General features: G+C 38.7%; 1 protein-coding gene across 15 annotated transcripts in view; it reads right to left on the bottom strand.

The window, feature by feature from the left end:
* The window catches only part of LOC308060006 (poly(rC)-binding protein 3-like), a 528,829-nt gene that overhangs the window by 303,404 nt on the left and 204,304 nt on the right, over positions 1-21,121 (bottom strand). Inside the window, exon 1 of one of the 15 annotated variants that reach the window (XM_080378159.1) lies at positions 9,745-17,234. The exons of the other annotated variants lie outside the window; for them this stretch is intronic. The gene's annotated coding sequence lies outside the window, so the exon portion shown is untranslated. Of the gene's footprint in view, positions 1-9,744; positions 17,235-21,121 lie in introns of those variants that run through there. 15 annotated transcript variants of the gene reach the window in all.

A 21,121-nucleotide genomic window follows, 5' to 3' on the forward strand; every position in this document is an offset into this window, starting at 1 on the left:
AATCTTCCAGACATAAACTGAAATCTCAGAGAATAATAATCACTACCATAAATTCTGTGTTTTGTTCCCTTTTTTCTCTCAAATCCAGAAAGTATTTAGGGTTTTTACCAGTGCAAAGGAACAAAAATACTAGAGCCCCTTCCAACTCGAAAACCACCCAACAACTTCCCAAGTAAGTAAACACCCATAGGCCAGCAAGCCATGTAGAGATACCTAGGGAAATATTTTTTCTTCTGCTGCACTACGCAGAAGAACATAACTCCAAGTAGACCAAATCTGATCAGATGAAACCGAAGATATAATCAACCAATCAATCATCCGGCACCCTAAAAATGGTCAGTAAAGGAAGAAAATTAACAGAGGTCATGAATTTCTGAATAGTGCATGTACCTGAGAAGAACGTGAGCAAGGAAACCCCATTTATGAGTGAAGCAGTTTGGGTAGCTTTCCAGAAAATTCACCAAATCCCAGAAGCCATAACAGAGCTCCATGGTCTGCTGCCTCTGTGCTGCAGCATCTTCTTTCGCCAAGAGCCATCAATCCAGACCTACAGCCTGGTGTAATATTGACCCACGTCACAAACATTTCATGCATTTGCTACTGCCGTTTCCAGGCAGGTCACGCACGTTGAATGCCCGTCATTAGTAGCAACCTATTTCAAAGCAAAGAATAGGTGACGCCGTATGTGGGACTTGTTGCCACTGTACCCCACCAAGTCCAAGGTGGGTCTGAACGCACACAAAATCAGAGTCCCTTTGCTACTTCTTGTCTAACATAATATACTTTACTGGTTATTGGCAAAGAACAGCTGAAGACAGGAGGTTGCCAAGTTCAATGATTTTTTTCCAATAATTTTGAGAGTAACAGACTCTTAAAAATTTCTCCGTGGAAGCATTGTAAATTCAAGCACATTGACAATAAACTTGCTTTTCTCAGTTAGGCTTTAGTAGTAGCTCATGGATCTCCAGACCTGTGCCAACCATATAATAAAAAACAATCCCAGTGAGTTAGGAGGCCTTTTTTTTTGAAGGCCTGTTACATGCATTTTGGTTTTTACTAATACTAAGCACACTGTACCTATACTATTAATAAGATCAAATATAATTATATTATACACACACATTTTTTTATCCAAGAACTCCTAAAATAGAATAAAACTTCAGTTAGCTCACTCTGAAGCCAGAAAATCATCATGACGATTATTTGTTTTATAGAATTAGAATTTTTAAAAAATCCCACTCTCTACTACTGAAAATTCCCTTCAAAAGACCTACTTTCTTACAGGATTGTCTCAGACACAGTATTCCTTCAGCTCAGAATAAACAAGGAAGATAAGCCAGTGAGCAAGTTCCAAACATCCACCTGCTTCTATCTTGAACATGATTTTTCTTTCACCGCTGTCTTCCATTTTAATAAGTGAAAAGGCATCCTCCAGGGATTGATCTGCACCCAAGTAAAAGATGCAATTAAAAATCAGTCTTGTAAAACATCATTGTTTCTCACAGTTAGACTAGCACTTGCAGTCTTGCACAACCTGAATGTGAATGAGCTTCTACCACATCCTATATGATTTGGCCCTGTGTATCAGAACTGCAGGTCCATGTGTACTCTAAAGGTAAAATAAGGATAGTGATGCTGATAATAAAGAAAATCAGGATCTAAACTGGCAGCCAAGTACCAGACATTGCCTAGCCAATAACAAATAGCTTCTATCTGCACATACACTTTCAGCGTATTTCTCATTTTAAGAAATCTGCTTGAAGCATATAGACACATTACGTTTCAAACACATCCAGTTCCCTTCATCTACTAAATCAAGCACTTAAGCACTGTAAACAACCCTGAAAATTCATTTTAATTAAAAAGACATATATGCATGGTATATGGCATTAGTAGAAAAAAAGATCAGACAGATGCAATGTCCACTGTTCACTACTCCACCTTTGACTACCACTATCAGCCACTGATGCTTAAGGAAAGAAGTGTAAATGAACAAGGGAATAGCAGCAATATTTCCTCAAGAGCAAAGGGACTTCCCTAGCCAAAGTTTACACCTTTGCTCTGATAACACTTCAGAGGACTTTTGTCAAAAATTCATTAAATAATTTCACAGTCTGATAGTGTAAAAGAATTTCTAATGGTTTTACATTTTTTTTAAAGCTTTCAGGTTGAAAAATTGTTTGATACCCTGATTCTTTGTACCATGAGAAAAAGAATAAATAATCTATGCTGTTCTTTTCCACACTGTCCAAGGATAGATAAAACTCTGGGTTATTGCTCACACATGTTTATCGTAAAGTTAAAAATGTGCCAGTGAACTTTATCTCCTCCTATATGGAAGTTGTCCCATACTCTTGACTGCTGACCTTTTTATTCTTGTCTAATTTTGCTTTCACTTTTGAGAAAGAAGTCTAGACCAGCACGAAAATTTCCTGCGTAAACACACCATGGATTTATGCAAGTATATACATAACACCACAATGACGTTTTCTGGTTTGTTCACTATTCTTGCTTACTGGTGCCCAATTTTGACTGCTGCTGAGTTTGGGGAGATGTTTTCAAGGAGTGATATACAGCATTGCTCCAAGATCTACTGCCTAAATGCTAATAGCTAACTTCAGGACATGCTATACGTATACTGTGGGATGTTTCCAAATATGAATTACTTATCCAAATATGAAGTTCCATCTGTTATTTTACTGAAATATCACTCTATAGCATAAAGTTTTCCTATAACTTATTGCAACAAGAATTAGTTCTCATTGCCCTTAACAATCTGGTTTTGTCAGCCAAATTGGCTACTTCTGTGTCATCCACAATTAAGGTACTAATTTTAATAATTTGCTGAACCTAGTGAAAAAAGAATTAAGGCTTGAAGACAACAAAGAACAGTGAACTAAACACCTTGATTGTAAATATATGGGAGAATGATTTGTCTTTGACATGGAGAGCATCTGATTTCTGCTGATCAAACTGTAGAGTCAGAAAACTTTACACATTTTGTTAGGACTACAGTGCTTTTGTAACTACGTAAATCAGAAAAAAACCTGATAAAAACATTTGCAAACCATTTGGATTTAAAGTAAAAAAGTATTTGATACTGCATAAGTAAATATGCATAAGGTAAGTAAAATTAATGCTGTTATTTGTAATGCCATGAAGTTACATTAAATCAACAGAATATTGTACCTTGTTTTTACGGTAGATCATGTATACATACATACTTAAAAAATGAATGTACAAATTATGCTCTTTATGGATTAAGAAGGGTATTAAAGAACTATCTCTGTGATACTCTTTTCCCACAAGATACCCTGAAACCTGGTATTTATCTTGTTTCTATCATGACTGGGTTACACTCTGAGGGAATGTGGTTGGTAGAAGTACTTGATTTTAGTACTAAGACAGATCTCTTTCTATGCACAAATACTAAATAGCTTTGTGTGACTATTTTAAGGAGTGAACCAACTATGCACAAAAAAAAGAAAACAAAATTTAACAGTTTAATCTTAATTCAGGAGTTAAATTTAGAAGCTATATCACTCTCCACCCTTTTTCCCCCTTGTGTTTCCAAATGAAGTCCTAGATCGCATAAAGAAAGTGAAAAGTTAAACATGCAGTCCACTTATGCATGTTACAATATACAGTAAAATCAGCTGTAAGCATAAGGAGACCATATGGTCTCACTCTGAATGCAGCTCTAGAACTACATTAACAGAGCAGAAAAACTATTTTATGCACACAGTAAATGAGCATCAGCTTGCACAAGGGCCCCCATTGATTTTGCCATTTGATCTTCCACAAATAATTATAGAGAAAGCCCCAAATTAATCCATCAAGCAAATACCAGGGAAGGATCAAGCTAAAACACTACCCAGTATTCTTGGTAAACACAGGAATGGCACTGCTGCTCAGATCACAGTATGCAGTTGCACTGAGAAATGTGAAAACCCTCAATAATAATGTCTACAAATACGTTTTTAAAAACAGAAACCAGCACAGACTGGCCAGATAAAAGACTTGTGGTTATGGTCCAGATCTGCAAACATATCTAAGCACTTCACTGTTATTTAACACTCCCAACATGGGATTGGCTTATGAATGCTTTTGTTGGAAAGTGGGGCTCAGTGCTTCCAGCTTCCAATACCTACTGCTGGCCCATGGCTTCTACACAGCTGGGCAATTTCATTCTACTTAGCAAAGAGACTACAGCTAATTAAAAGCAATGTAGCCTTTTGGAAGGCAAAGGCAGGAAGGTATTAAACATTTCCATCAGTTCAAACCAAAATGCTCAGATTCAGTCTCTGCTAACAGTTTTGGAGTAAACAAAGCCACACTGACTGCAAAATACAGTCTTTAAAAATATTTGAAATATACTGAAATAATAAATATATTTAAACAGCCCCCTCTTCTTTCTTAGAACAGTTCTATAGAAATTTCAAAACCTTCAAAGGAAAAGAAACATGCCACAAACTGCAGTTATCTCCAGCCTTTGTAGTACATGTTAGGGACAACTCCAGCTAAGATAAATGTTTGTGGTAAAGACAGTGTACATTCAACTACAGTTAGGCTGAAATACATCCTTTCTTCAGAAAGGTAACGGTTGTTTTCCCTGTCACTGATCATTCCCAGCTATGGAGATTTTACAAGTGGTGTTCTGCAGATACCTGAGTCAGAACAAAAGACATGGGTGTTCATTGGTACTGATGGTTTTCAGTACCAGAAGTGAGACATCTGGATTAATTTAATTAATTTCACTAAGGGGAAAAAAAAAAAAAAAAAGGAAAGAAAAAAAAGAAAGAAAAAAAAAGAAGGAAAAAAATTGTGACAATCTCCTTCCCTAACTGTATTAATCTTAAGTGAATGCTCCAAGTAATTAGCCCTGACTTGTGCTTCCAGCACTGTCCTTGACCAGAGAAGTCTGACTTAAGGAAATCACATAACTACTGTCAACCCCTCCATTTTATCAAGCTTTACTCCCATATTTTTCTCCTGGAAAAAATTTTTTTCAGTGCATTCAGCCTCCTCCAAAACCCCACACTGCTGCAATACCAGCACCGGAAAAGGAAGGTTCTTCAAAACTGCTGCTGTGGTCCCACCCAAGCTAGTTAATGAATGACACTATGGGGTGTAAAAGGACCTAGCTCTTATTCAAATTCTTAGGCATCTGGACGGGTATACATGGGAAAGATAGTTGTCAGAATCTAGACATTTAAGAAGGAAAATATTGAAAATATTTCTAATTGCTGACTCGCAGCTTTGCAGTATATCTGTGAATAAAACTACTACATTGCATGTTCCAGAGAATGATAAACTGTAAAGTCCTGAAAACAAAAAACAGTTGCATTATTCTTGTCTTTTTTTTTTTTTTAAAGATAATTCCAACAATAAAAAAAAGTTTGTGGGTTCTTGTTTCATAAATTACAGGAAACATTTTTGAAAGTAAGAAGCTCATTAACGGACTGATGACAATCCTAAATATTTCAAGATTCAAAAGAAACGTTGGAATCAAACAATTTTCTGCCTTGGAAACTTTTATTCTCATACAAAAGAAAAATCCTCACAAAACAAATGTTTCCAGGGTATTTGAGACTCCACTCATAAAACAAGGAATAACTTAAATTGCTTCAGAAAAAAAACATCTGAAAGGGTTTTTATTTTGTAAATCACAAAATGTTCAAGAATGTTTCTTTTTTGTGTTCATTTTTCCACATTACATAATATTGAACTAAAATGTCTTCAATGTGAAAAGTGGGAGGGGAAAAATAACTATCTTGAATAAGATCTGATTTTCACTTTGCAATAATGTTTATTATCTACAGACAAAAAGAAATGTGTATTTTTTTATGAGAAAGTAAATTTTTGTTGGGGATGAAACAGCACAGCAGAGCAGCACAAGTTTACCTAGGAAATCTCTCAAAAGCTTTTTCAGTTTCACACTGATCCAGTACCCTTTTTATCTGAACATTTTGTCTGTGCACTTTACAAATTTACTAGCTGTTATAATTCTCGCAGACTGATAGCTCCCAGCAGAGCCAGGTAGCAGCGGGGCCTCACTGAGCCAGCCACGATACAAAGCACAATGGCAGACGTTTTATCAGCCCCAAATTACTTATAATCCAGCGGCTGTGACACATGGGCTGACTGGCAAGAGTGCAATCACAGCTGCAAGACAGGCCCTTCTCCAGTAGCCTTGCCACTATTCCACACAAAGAGTTAAAGTGATATTTATCAATCCTGTGTGGAGAGGTTTCATCCTGAAGACAATCAAGCATTTGAAATCTCTCCAGCCACTGATGACCCAGGAAACCAACACGTTACCCAGGCTCCAGGCTCTGCTTTCAGTGGTACAGTGTGCACAGAGCCAGCCTGCTCCACAGCCTTCTGGAAGCCATCTAGGCAGCGTCCTTTTAGACACGCTTATTTCATTTGGCAAAAGCAGCTGAGGCTTTTCATTCCCTGCACAGTAGTTCTGCTCCCAAGTTGCAAGTGATCGTAATTTCATGAGAAGCAGTTTAGAAAGGAAAAAAAAAAACCAAAAAAACAAACCAAACCCCCCAGGTTGGCTACTTTCTCTACGTAAAAAATTGTAAGCTCACTACAGAACTTGCTGAAAATCTCATTTTACAGAACTGAATATCTCATTTTACTGCAACACTAAATCAATGCCCTGGTTTTTCTTCACCTTTCATTTTAAAAATAGAATCAGAATTTTTGCACGCTTGCTCATCTGCAAGAATGGAACCTCCTGATAATCTTTAGTTTGAATAATCTGTGAACTGCAGTCTCTGATACACTGCTGCTTAACCACAGGGTTGCCAGTTTTGTCCTGTAGGCATAACTAAAAATGGATTTTAAACTGCACTGATATGCAAGCAATATTCTTTGTGTCCATACCTTACACGGTCAGGAGGTGCTTGCCCCTTCAGTTGAGCAAAAAAAAAGTAAATGGCAATGCCTAGCATGGAGGAAGCAACTCCTACAACTTAGAGGAAACTTCTGCCCTGCTGATGGTGGGTCCCTTTCAGAAGATTTGTTTCCCATCACTGAACCTGCCCCTTCAGCAGCTGGAGGTGGAGTTTGCTGAAATCTCTCTTCAACAGTAATGAAAAGATAAAAAAAGTTATCATACAAAAACCTGATACTTGAATAATGGGCTGCTGCTTAAGACCTGCTTAATTATTAAATCCAGGCTATATCTTTTCTACAGCCATTTTTAATTTATCTCTAAGAGGATTTATGGGATGGATATGCTATCTGAAAAACGGATGATGAGGTCAATGCAGCCCAAGGTATTTCATTTCAGCTTTTACAATTGCACACACACGGAAGTACTGGAAAGGTCTCAGAAGAGCAGTGGATTTGTCAAGCACTCTCCCTCTCTCCCAGATGCATTTGCAAGAGGAGGTAGTGGAAGACCAACAGCAAACATACTGATATTGTGCAAACTAGAAAGCCACAACTGGACAGCTCCGAGAGAGAACAGTACAAACAAACATGCCACAAAGAAGCACCAGGTACAGAATTTTTTTATTTCTTGCAGTGTTTCACCAGTGAGAAGGAAAGTCTCCAGAGTACAGCTTTGCTAAACGTACTTTGTTGAGAATGAAGTGAGCTTCACTCTCTCTTCCTAGTTAACTTTCAACTGCCACACTTTGATGGCAGAATTCATTGAACTTTTGTCTGTTTTTAAAAGAAATACCCTTTAAAACATTACCGTTTGACCAGTATTGTTATTTCTATCTGTCTCAGCAAACACAAAAAGAGCAGTCCAGATGCTGTGTTATTACAGACAGGGCTGTGTAGGATGAACAAGGAAAATACCAGGACATCATCCTATTAAACCTAAACTCCACGCACGATGCAGTGCTGACCTGGAACTGGGACACCACTGTGGGAGCCAGCACTCTCCAGGAAAGCCACTGCTCTTTTGAACTCAAGCTTGGAAACAAGTCTCTGAAGTGAACTGAAAGCCTAAGGATTTGCACAGATCTGCTAATACATGTATAAGCTACACTATACAGGATGCGTCTTGATGGAGAGGCAGCATTACCTAACTATTGTTAAAGAAAAAGCTGGTGTTTGTGTGTGGGGGGGTGGGGGGTGGGGGTGGCAGGAGGGGAAGGAAGGAAAAGAAATCTGAAAAGGAGGGACCCAGGAGGTGAATTAGTAAAGAGTCAGTAGGTTCATTTTCACTTGGCTCCCCAGACCTTGGTAAAGCCTGCAGCTCAGCTTACTGTATTTAGAAATGAATGTCTTCCTGCATGTTTATTTGGTGATTTGAACTGGAAAAAAATTCTTTTGTTGAGGGAAGAGCAAGGGAGAGGGCAGAACATCCTCCTGCTCTACTAAAACTGAGATTATATTTCAGGTTCAATAAAGTCTGCACCTGAATAATTTTGAATTTTAATTTGGAGTTACATATACTTACATAATTTCAGCATTAGTGGCTGGACATGAAAAAGAAGTCATTTATTTCTTTGTTTATTAGCAGCTCCAGTCTCTGAAAGCTAACTTGATTTCCCAGGCACAGCTGGCAGGAAGGTTGGATTTTCAGTTTGGAGGTACCATTATTCTCCTTCCCACCACGCCTACCACATCTTTACACCATAAAAAACCCAAGAACTCTGTAAATTAGCAATAAACCAGAAACTCAAACAGATTTTAAGTCCAGTTTCTGACATGAAATACCCTCCATTATTTGGCTCTGCCATCTTTATGCCAGCTGAACAAGTGAAAACTGGGGTCAAATTAAAAGGTGCTCTCAGCTACTTGATATCAAGTCAAAGTTAAAGCATTGGTGGAATGGAGAACTGCCTATTAAGTCTATGAAAAGGATAGATATGTTCTGAGGGGGAGAGGAGGGGTTACTATTTGACAACATTAAATACGAGTGGCCTGCCAGGAACTTTCACAGGGAGAGCGCTGGGCAGCAAAAGCTGTCCAGAATGGATACAAATACGTTGTCAAGCCACTGTGACAGATCCATTATGGGTGAGCAGCTTAGCAAAATGAACTCGATCTCAACTGTCTCACAATATAAATGCCACAAGCTCAGGACTTGAGCTTCCAGTTCCTCCATCCCTTCCTCTGAGGTTAGCAAGCGAAAGCTGGCATCAAAAGAGAAGCAGCGGGTCAAGGAAAGCCTTATCCACAAGAACAGCTACCCCAGGAATGATCCTACCATCACATGCCAAATCTGCCACTCTGTGAGACTACACACTCTGAAACACATATGCTCTCACAGTTGCTCTCTCTCCTTGTCCAGCTGCAGACAGGAGATTTCAATGCAGTTACAGACAGCAAACTATACATCTGTTTGTATATGCTGATTTCTCAACTTACATCAAAATGTCATAGCATGTGACAATTTTTTCTTACCATGAACTGATGAAAGAGCACAAAAAGGATAATTACCTAGTGCTGGCAGCAACTGGAAACTTCTTAAATGATGTTTCCCCAGAGGTATTAACAGTAACACTTTTGAACTCAATCTATGAGGTATACATGTGACATATATAGGTAAGTGAAAGCTAGAGCTTTTAAAACGTATTCAGTTTTCAAACACAGAATATTTAACACTAAATTAAGTTTTATGGTAACAGTTAAGGCCACATTACGGTGTTTGCTCACACTTACTGATTGCTCAGCAAAAAGCATTTCAGCATATGCCTAAGACTCACTAAAGTCTCAGGAGTGCAGGCCCGACCATTTGCTGAGCTATGGCATCAGCCAGCAACTCACCAGCCAAACTCAAGGGTCTTCTGAGTCACCACAGTAGCAAGGCAGCAGGGTGCAGGCTGAGAAAGGGTGAAGTATGTTATCTCCGCTCTTCAGGAGGATTTCTTTCACATTGTGATGAGTTTATTAGAAAATATAGTCATTTACAAGATTTCCTATTATTTCTTTCCATTAAAATAACAAGCTTTACCACTCTTTTCAGGTTCATCCACCCCAAGAGAACTGCTAGAGCAGACACCAAATTTTCATAGAGGATCTCTTGCTAATTCAGCATAGTACAAGCATTGCCACATGTGTAGATCTGAGTGCAGGGACATGTGCAAAAGTGTATCAGAACTAAGGCTCAGCCAAATACGCCCTTCTAACCAACATGACGAGAGATTAAAGTGCAGTAGGTGCTCTCGTGACTACTTGTTTATTAAAATCCAACCCTGGCCTTGCTCCAGATTGCATGTTTGATGCTGCAAAATAGGAAGAACAGCAAGGACTCCCTCCTGGCTGATGATCACCTAGTTCTATATGTTGGTCCACAGGACCAGGTAGTGCTAAGAAACCACACAAAGGAAAAGTTTCATGCAAAAACCTGATCACACAAGAATCACTTTTATCTTTTTCCTCTCTCCTGCTCTCCACCCTTCCTCTTTTCCAATGTTACAACACAACAGCAAATCCACCTATGAGTGAGGTCTTTCTGCAGAAACAGTGTTTTTCAACTCCACTCAATAAATAAATAAATTGACAGCTGGCACTGTGGCTCCTAACCTTAGCTGAGGCCCAGCAGTGAGATTCCTACTACTGCAACCCAGCCCACACTGCATGGCTCGTTCATGGGGTGAGGATTTCTCTATCACATCCAAGAATCGGTCAACATTTGGCATACAAACCAAATACTTTCTTATGTGGCTGCCTAAAGGACTCTAAAGTCACCTGAGTAATTCAGCAACCATTTCCACTCCTCACCCACCCACCCACTTTTTAAAGCATGCAGTCCAACATGTACTACAATACTGCTTTTTAACATCTATGCACCTTGATATTTCCAAGCGTGAGCATACTAGCACCAATTCCAGTTTTGCAGATTTTTTGAGATGAAGAAGGGCATTTGCTTTTCTTAAACTGTCTTGGTTTTGTAGGTTTTTAAAACATAAATAGTTATATTATTGTCATGAATTCTGATTAGATATCCAATCTAATAGACTTTAAATGTTGCACGTAAGTCTCAAAGGACTGTGTTAGATTATCAGTAACATATGATGAAAGTAAGTGCTCTCTAATTTTTCAGTGTGCCCATATTAAATGAAAAGATATGTCAATTTATGGAAACACTTATCTGAACTAAGTTACCATCATCAAAAGATGACCTTATGAGACTGAATAAAGAAAGAGCCATTAACTTAAGCTGGTAGACTGCCATGAAAGCAAAGGAGAAAAATAGTATCAAGCAGAATAGTATTAACTAAAAAAAAAAGAAAAACAACAGCCCACACATTAAAAAAAAAAAAAAAAAGGAAAAAAAATAAACAGCCTCCAGTCTTCAGAATTTACTGCGCATATAATGCTAGGTTGTTATTTTTACTGACATCTTTCTGAGCCTCTGAATGTTGCAGTGCCCCCCTAACAGAAACAACACTGGCAGAACAGAAATAGCCTCATTTTCAGGAGCTCTATCTCTAAAAGTTTATTTTAGTTTTCCTTGACTCCCAGCTCATCTCTGCGAGGAACAGCACTAAACATATGGCTGCATAAATACTGACATCATTGTAATAAATAATTCTAATAACTAATTCAAGAGCAAAGTAATAAAGGGGAAAAAAAAAACCCAAATATAAAAAGTACCATTAAGAATAAAACCTGGGTGTGTCTAAATTGCTTCATGTGTTCAGGTATTCTGGTTAACACATGCTAAGCATGTTAAAGACACTATGTTAAAAAAAAAAAAAAAAAAAAGAAGGAAAAAATCAAGGTTCAGCAGGATATGCTTTATGGCAACATCTTTTTTTTAATGAAAACATGTAAAGATTAAGATAATCTTGTGGTGTCTAATTTTAAAAGTAAATTAGCTCTGACTTCTTACATGTATAGTGCATGTTCACTGCACAATTTACCTTTTTTAGCACCTCTCCTCCACTTTTGAACTACCTGTGGATGGTGTTTTTTATTTTGTAAACACACCAGTTATCAGCATCATTCCCTAACACAGGGGTCCTCAAACTATGGCCTGCAGGCCAGATACGGCCCCCCAGGGTCCTCAATCCAGCCCCCGGTATTTACAGACCCCCCCGCCGGGGGTTGGGGGGGGAAACCAAGCAGCCGCAGATGGCTGCCTGCCACTGCATCCACGCGCCAGCCCCCTGGTTAAACAGTTTGAGGACCCCTGCCCTAACAGATAAGTGACTTTTCACAATTACCTTCAGCAGATTAGGTTCTCTTCTGACATCCTTAGAGGTCCTGTCTAAACCTAGCCTCTATGACTGTGATTTCATCCCCTTTGTCCTTTTGCTCTGGTCAAGCCATGCAACTGGTAAAGCAAAATCAAGAGGAGGACCTACCTCCACAACAGGTAATGAAGCACCAGGAATAAGAGAAACCCAATGCATCGAGCCAGGGATAATGAAGGACATCTTTAATTATATTTCCTCACTTTCCCATCCCCACCAGCTTCTCATTGTAGCTCCTCCACGATAACACCTGCCACTGAGGTCTCACTTTTGGGCTTTTAATCTTCCTCTCAACTCCATATTTCTGACTTACTGAAAATTCCTTCCCTGAACCAGCTGCCCGTGCTTGCCTTCCCTTTTCAGCAAAGTGCTATTTTTCTTGCAAGAATAAAAGTCTCTCCCATCCCTCTCCCCACATAATGATTATTTACACACCAAATCCACTGGCCGACATCTATTTTCCTGATATTTTATTTTTTAGGATATTAATAATGTTACTGTGAATAATTTTAAGTGTTCCATGTCTTGACAGCATTGTGTGTGTGTAACAGACTGTTATTCTGTCACTCTGTTTCCAGTTTCAGCCTGTGGTACAATTTGTATTCCGTTTCTTCAGGATCAGACCTTCCAAAACATTGGACACTTGATTGTGACAGAGTGAGGGGAAATTTGATGCGGTAAGAATAGCCTCTTTTAAGGAGAGATCTATCTATGAAATGGCTGGATCTTTTATGATACAGAGGAAATACACACACACATGCACAAAGAAGAAAATCTCTTCTGAAAAGATGAGCTCATGGAGTGTCCCCTGCTGAGATGAATCCTTCCCTTTCTACATGGAAGGAAAGATCCACATATTTCTGCAGAACCATTTTTCCTTTTTCTGCTTCCCGCAAGCAACCAAGAATTGATTTATGCAATCTGTAATAAAAGGCAATGTAGCAATGGAAAAATACATCCGTTTGACCCAGTGATACCAATCACACTTACACAACACACACATGCAACACCAATTTCTCTGAGACCCCATTAAGTGCCTGCCTGTATAATTTATCACAAGGTATTACACACCACATGAAGTTAAACTAAGGTTAATTTTATCTAGAAAGAATGAGTTTCTGAACTATAAATCACAACATACTGACATTTTAGAAGCTATTCGGTCTGGGTGAGATGCATAGGTCTGGATGGTAAATGGTTCTGGTGCTAAAAATTTTATTATATGTTTTACATTCTCTGTTATTAAATTTACTGTCACTTCATCATCCCAGTGTGAGACTGGTGCTACCAGTTTGCCTTTGATGGTCTGTACCAAAACAAATGGGAAAATGGAAGTTATAAACCCCCAAACATATCTGATTCCTTGCGAAGAAGTTGTAGACATAAACCAGACTGAATGGAGTTAAATTCTCTCACACACAGCTTCATAAAAAGAAAACTCTGAAGTATCAACCAAGTTCTAGAAATGTATCATGTTCAGAATAGTAGAGAAAGCACTGACACTTTTTCCTACCTTAATTTTTAAATCCTAACCATAAAAAACTGAATGTAGACAACATGTATTGTAAATAGGACTCAAGATCCTACCAGGAATATATGTCTTGTCTAGATTACTTCAGAAAAAGTTACCTTGTGACTTGAAAGATGACATCATTAAACAGTCTCCTAAACTGGATTTCAGAGATGACAAACCAATAGTGACTTGTTGTTTCCTTTCTTTTTTTTTTTCATAGTTAGGAATTTCTACTGCAAGTTTCAGTTCAACTTTGTAAGATCGACTCTATGTGATTAAATACATTTCCCCACAATGCACCTGCTTAAGTGACTAGAGTAGTGCAGGACACCCCCAACTGCCTAACTGCTTCTGACTGCAATGACCCTTGCAATAGTTATTTCCACAGCAGATGTCCCTATGACAAAGGGTTTCTAGAGCCTCATGCAAGCTTAAAATCCTTTTCATATTTCTCTCCACTGTTTCTTTGGAACTGGAGCAGCCTAACATACTCCAGGGTAAGCAAAAATCTTGCTTGGTCACACCACTGTTTCACGATTGCAAGACCAAACAGGTCTGTAGATCTGTACCCGAAGTATTAAAAAACTGCCATGAATAATAACATTTAGCAAACAGCATAATATTAAATTCTACCCTTACTTTAGCCTCTTTTTTATGTACTAGCGACATGCTTGGATACCTTCTTTACAACACTGCCCATCTGATTAAATAGTTGAAGAGAACAGAGAAAGAGTGCCACTAAGTAATTTAGCATCACACACTATTACTATACCCAAACAGTTATTTATTACTCTATGAGCATGTGGACTATGCATCAATTATAGCAGATTTTCTGAACTGTCTCCCCATAAGTCCAAATATCCTATTTCACACTAAAGTATCTTACCATCTTATTTCAAGAAATAAGGTATGTTGAAGTTACTTTTTTTACTCACTTATCACCTGCTGTAAATTGTTTCTGAATAAAAAGCTCATTAATTTAAACCTTGTTTTTGAAGTGTCATTTGGGAGAGAGGGCAAGGAGATAAATTTTCATTTCACTTCCACCAATGTAAATGCAAAATAAAATAATGTCTATAGTTTATACTTCTACTGGCATGATCAAGATCAATACTTGTCCTATGGCAGTAATGTAATGAGATGTGTCAAAATCAGCTTACCCATCACATTAAATGTCCATGAGCCACAATTCCACCTCAGTTCAAAGAAAACTTGACCTGCTGAATATGAAGCAATACATTTTCACCCATGACCCTCTTGCCCTCTTTAGAACAGGCTAACAAGCCACAGATTTTTGTGGGGAAGAATCAGAAGAACCAGAAGTAGTTTGTCACCACAGAGCTTAGCATCCCACAACTTTCATTTTTCTATCTGTTACAATTCAAATACTTACAGATAATTTAGATTCCCCAAGCAGTAGCCTATCTCATTTTAATTTTTACACAGTGTTCACTAAGGTTCAGCATTTGGTTGTAAGAAGTATCTCAGAAAGATGTACAATAACGCCTGAAGGTTACCAATTGTAAAAAACTTTGTACACATGAATACTTATGGTGCTGTTTGAACAAATCTGCAGAGACCAGAACGCAAAACATGCCCTTCTTACTTTACTTCCATTTTTCATCTTTGCTTCTTTCTACATACTATTTCTCTCTCAGAGTAAAATCAAAAGAAGGGAATAAAAAAGAAGGGGAATGGAAGGAAATAATAAAGACTCTCATGGACATGAGGGGGCTGTTTTCTGCCAACAGTACCATTATATTAATTACATTTTTATGAAATCAGCTTGCTGGAAATCATAGCTTTCAAGTATTTAGTTTCTTATATTCACACAACCTAACAGATTTAGAACAGTTTTGCTGAAATTTCTTCAGCTATAAAGCAAGGCAAACAAGACTTTAGCAGCCTGCATTGACTAAAAAGTAAGCAGAAGTTAGAGTTGTCCAACCCTCATTAATGTATGTAAAACATATTGTCAATACTAATATCGTTCTCGAAAACAGGTCAAATTTCAACTCTCTACTAGCATGACAGCAATATAACATGCATTTTTGTTATCTGACTGTGAGTTTGAGATGATATAATACACAATCTACATCTTTTGGCATACAGAAATGTAGTGTGCTATATTCATTGCCTCTGAAGTGAAGCACAAAATATGAATCTACCATTACTGACTTAAAAGCTTTCACTGACTCTGCTTAAGTAGCACAAGAGATCCGGTTTCAGGGTAAGCTAAGAAAAGATTTGCAAGTCAGGAATGTTTAACCTACAACACCTGATACAGATTTAAACAAAAAACAAACACTCACACTCTATATTAACATTGTCCTTCTTGGTTTTGCATTGGTTGTAAAGGTGCAGGAAACTCCACTGCATCAGAATGAGGTCAGTAAGCAAAGGTTCAATCCCATTTCCACTCAACAGAGGGGCAGAACTTCCATTAACTTGATAGGGAGCTATAGCAGCGAATGAATGGTAAAAGATATCCTGCAGCCCCCTTTTCTTTGCCTTAGGCAGGGATTATAGGCATCAATATTATAGGATATAAAAAAGGAAAGGAAAAAAAAAAGCAGTTATTTGGGGCAGTTGAGAAAGGGTATTATTTCCACAGTTTTGTTTGTTTGTTTTGTGGTGAGCTGTGTTGACACATCAACAAGTGCAAACAAGGAAGTAATAACTAACACTGTCACATGCTGCAAGGGAAAAAAACAACAATCTGATTTTATAATGCATCAGGAAACTTTCTCAGAAATAATGCTATCACAGCCTGCTTGTGTGGTATAAAGAAGAAAGAGATGCAAAAGTGAAAAAGTGATTGGGGAAGGAGAAGATTTCTAATGGACCAGTTAAAGACCATCAAGTTTCTGATACTGCCTGCAAGCAAATTGTCTTGTCACACAGTTACATCTTCAAATGAGAGGACAGTTACACAGCCCTTTGTGCTGATTTGTATCACTTATTTGCAATTACAACAGTTTTCTTAGAGAGCATTTCAATTATTAAAATGGATGAGCTTGAAGCCAGCTGGACAATGCTCTGCAGCTCAGCTTAAATACATCCACTGCTTTCAAACGTACAACTCAAAGCTGATTTCCACACCCCCCAGCACCACCTTCCTGAGCTATACTTCACTTTGTTTTACATTTCCTTCTCTTTGTGGCTTGAATACCCTTGAAGTAATATTTGCATTAGGTCCTTGGAAGCAAACCTCTGTCTATCTAATTGTTAGGAGTAGGAAATGAAACCAGTTCCTTTTAGTCTCAGAAGGTCTGTGTGGGAAAATTACTGGGGGTGGGTGGGAGGGGATTAGAGAAAACTGAGACCTAATAGAAGTGTAGTATTGCAGAAAGCTTTTTAAAGTACTGTTACCTCTTTCTTGGCAACTTGGATGGTTGGCACACACGGAATCTACTTTAGCATGGCTCCCTAAAGTAACACACCCTGCCATTCTAGCACGTGCTGATAGGAGTAACAGAGGGTGAGGCAGAGTGGAGACCCTGCGACTAGGCTCCGTTTTACTCCCCGCAGGAACGGGAACTTAATGGTACCACACAGCTGATAAGCTGCATAGCAGTTGGCAAATGAAGAATATATGAGAAGGTGTCCGCTGCTGAGCCAATAGTGGTGAAATTACTTTCCTCGGATGAAATAATCCCATTGTAATACTAAAGCACACCTCCATCCCAAAATTACCCACTTCCAAGGTATGGCCACACCTCACTGGGCATGTGATCTATATCTCATTGATTATATCTTTAAGAGAAAAGCAAGAGAATTTTACACCAATCAGTAACAAAAATATGTGTAACTGGAGTCAGTCAGGCTTGACCTAAATGCACAGAAAATGAACTGTTCTTGGATTGAAAGAAGACCAAAAGAGGGGAATTGTTGTCTAAACCCCTGAATTGCCAAACTCTGATTTAGTGTTTAACTATATGCGAAACAAATATATGTACAACTAAAGTTGTCAAAATTGACGTACGAAGGGACTTCTAATGGAGGGATTCACCCTCAGGAAGGATAGGAAACAAAGAACAGACGGTGAAAAGAACACCGTTACCTAAGTTATGCAGAAAGAAGCCTTCAAGTGAGGAAAGTTCTGGTCCCAAGAGGAGACAAGCTGATAAGCTGTTGCAATCAACAGACATCAACAGAGAAATTAGTTGAAAGCAGGAAAAAACTAACTGTGGCAGTGGGAGATCCAATTCAAATAGCCCCCCTCGAAAGAGTGCAGAATCCTGCTTGTGGAGCAAGAAACTTGTAACCAATCCTGTGTAATGATTATGAAAATACAATGTACTATGAAGTATAAAAAGTACCAAGGAGGCGAGAAGTTAGGGAAGACTCCATTGTAACTTCTGGAATCCATCAATGGGCTGAACCTGCCTTCTCCCCCATAGGATACCTACTGGGTAAGAACTTTATTCTGTGACTAACTCATGCTAGCTGTTATTAAGTGTATTGTTTTAAGCTTGTTTTGCAGTCAGTGTACCGTCACTGGCAATGTTTGAACCTTATCCTGTCACAAACTTGCATTTTGTATAATAAAAACCTTCAGCTGAAGTTCATTTTGTGTAAGTCTCCTGAGATCTGAGTAGGGATTTGACTCAGTGATGCTGTCAGCGGGGATCCCTAAATAGGTTTGTCGAATCACCCTCCAATACAGTGGGCTGTCAAAATGCAAGTAGCAGATAGACTGGTCAGGCACAAGGGTCTCGTCTTTCTTTAGAAACTGACAGGCTGATCAAATATAAAGGGTTTGCGTAAACCTTTTAATATGACAGTCTCTGCTTTTCCTGAAGGTGCACAAGTGGACTTCAGCATATGGTCCAAGTGTCTGAGCAGGCTCTGCCCTAGTGACAGCCATAATTGAGAAGGGCTTTCACAGCCTTTTCCTACAAAGACCTCAAAACATTTTAAAAAGTGAGTGGCAAGATAAACACTGGCACAACTACTATGTCTTTATCATCTATTTGCTAAAGAATGAAGGAAAAAAGGATTTTTTTTTTATGCTTTAAGATCTGTAATGTCTTTAGGAATATTACTCATTATGTTTTTAATCTATAGTGCCTTTCTCTTTATTTGCATTTTTGATTAGAGGAAGGTTTATGAATCAACCTCAGTATAATGGAACTATATTAATAATCTATTCAATCATTGATACATGTGAGCATCTAGACAAAAAATTACCTTTAAAATTCACACATTAATGCACTTTTTTCTTCTTTTAATTCCAAACCATGTGTTTTCCCGTATACAAAACTGAAATAACATTTTGATTTTAGATCAAGGTGGAGCTCATGACTCAGACTTCTCTTGGCTCCTTTCTTTCAAAAGACCACTGCCTTTCAGTGCACAGCCTGCAGTTATGCAGTACTAATGAGGGAAAAGGTCCTTGAATGAATCCTATTAGATGTGCTCAGTGCTGTTTGTCTGCAGTACAGCTGTTTACAATAGGGAACATATTATCATTGGGGTGGGAAAACTTCTTGGAGGGAGGAAAATATAGACCTAATAGAAGTTGTAGTATTATAACAACCTTTTTAGGGAAAAATACAGTTGCCACTTTCAGGACGGCTGGCATGCATGGAATCTACTCCACCATGGTTCCCTGGGCAACACAACCTGCTATCCTAGAGGAGCAGTGAGGGTGGAGCAGATGGAGGCATGGCGGCCAGGCTCTGTACTCCCTGCAGGACTGGGAACTTGATGGTACCACACAGCCGATAAGCTGCATAGTGGCTGCCAAATGGAAAACATATGAGATTATGTCTGTTGCCTGGCCAACAACTGTGGCGAAAATACTCTCCTTAGATGAACCTTACTCATTATAGTCTCATTACAATGCTAACACACACCTCCATCCCAAAGTTACCCACCTCCGAGGCATGACCACCACTCACCAAGCATGCAATTTCTATTTCTTATCAACTATGTCTTTAAATGAAAGCGAGAGAAGTTTACACCAATCAATAATGAAAGAATGTATGACTGGAGTCACTCAAGCTCCACCTGAGAATAAAGAAAAGTATAAGAAGGGAATGAATGAGGGGGAAAGTTAGGGAAGACCCCATCATAACTTCTGGGATCAGTCAATGGGCTGAACCTGTCTTCTCCCCCACATGGATGCCTGTTGGGTGAGAATTTTGGCCTACACATGCTAAATAACTAACACATTCTAGCTGTCATTAGTAATTAAGGTATTGGTTATATATAGTTTGGTTGTGTATCATTTCAAGTTTGCTTTTGCAGACAGTCCCTATCACCACCAATCATGATTCTTAAGTCATGGTTTTATAATAAAGAGTGTTATTCCATAAACTGTTAGCATTAATCCTTTGTGGATGCTAGCAGTCGCCAGCAGTGGGTAACACATTCAAATGAAGTGAGAAGACCTGCTGAGGGGTCCCCTGATGCTGTTGGTGTGTTCCCCTGAGCAAGGCTGTTGAATCGCCCTCCGATCCAGTAGGACTGTTTGGTGAAGGGTCCCTGTAACGGGACGCTGACAGATTGGTCAGGCACAAGGGTCTCGGCTTTCCTGGGGCACTGATAGACAGATCAAACACCTGGGATTGAGAAGATTACCCCCCTTTTTCACATGACTTTTGGGTTAGGCCTTAAAAGTAGGAAATATTATATGAATACAATTTAAAAAAATGTGCAAGTCACACAAACTAGCTTCTAATTTCTTAAAAGAGTTACAGCTTCCAAAAAGAGTAATTTTCTCAGTGAGTAATATGAGCTATTTGGCATGCAGTGTTATTCCATTTTCCTCTTAAGGTTGTTTTAAGTTGACAGTATATGTGTTGTTATACTACCTCAGGCAACAATTTAAAGACTCTCAACTTTAAGTTGATACTCCACAATGCCTATAACAATACATTAATTTTGTGTTTCAAGTATAGGAAAGAGCAACAGTTCAGATATCACAAAGACACAGGCTTGTTCAGCCACCACTCTGCCCCTGTGCAGAGCTTCCCAATAAGCCAGTCATGATGGGCAAAGCAGAGAAAAACTAGATATCTTGGAGGATAAACTGCTCCCCCTCACAGAAAAGGCAGACAGATACTAAAAGTCATGCAAGCCAAGGAACCTGTGGGATCCCTGTAGTGGAGATCACCCTGTTTACAGCTTCCAAGCGGCTGGGATCCTTGGGGAGACGTTGCTAACATGAGTTTTAAGAGAATCTCCATGATGTTGCTTCTCTTTTATGCCAGCCCATAGGGTGATAAAACTCTGTGATATAGCAATTCCTGTGTCATAGCAGTGGTGCATCAGAAGACAGTAACTCAAAGCCAGAATAAATGAAAATAACCCACTGCAACACATGAGGGAAGATGAGTTCTTGATTTGGGGTATAACTTGGGTTTTTTTTTTTTGCATGTCATACAATCCAGCAGACTCTGCTGTAGTGATCAACCAAGAT

The sequence above is a fragment of the Falco punctatus genome (assembly GCF_963210335.1).
Source record: "Falco punctatus genome assembly, chromosome: 3".
NCBI classification, from domain to species: Eukaryota; Metazoa; Chordata; class Aves; order Falconiformes; family Falconidae; genus Falco; species Falco punctatus.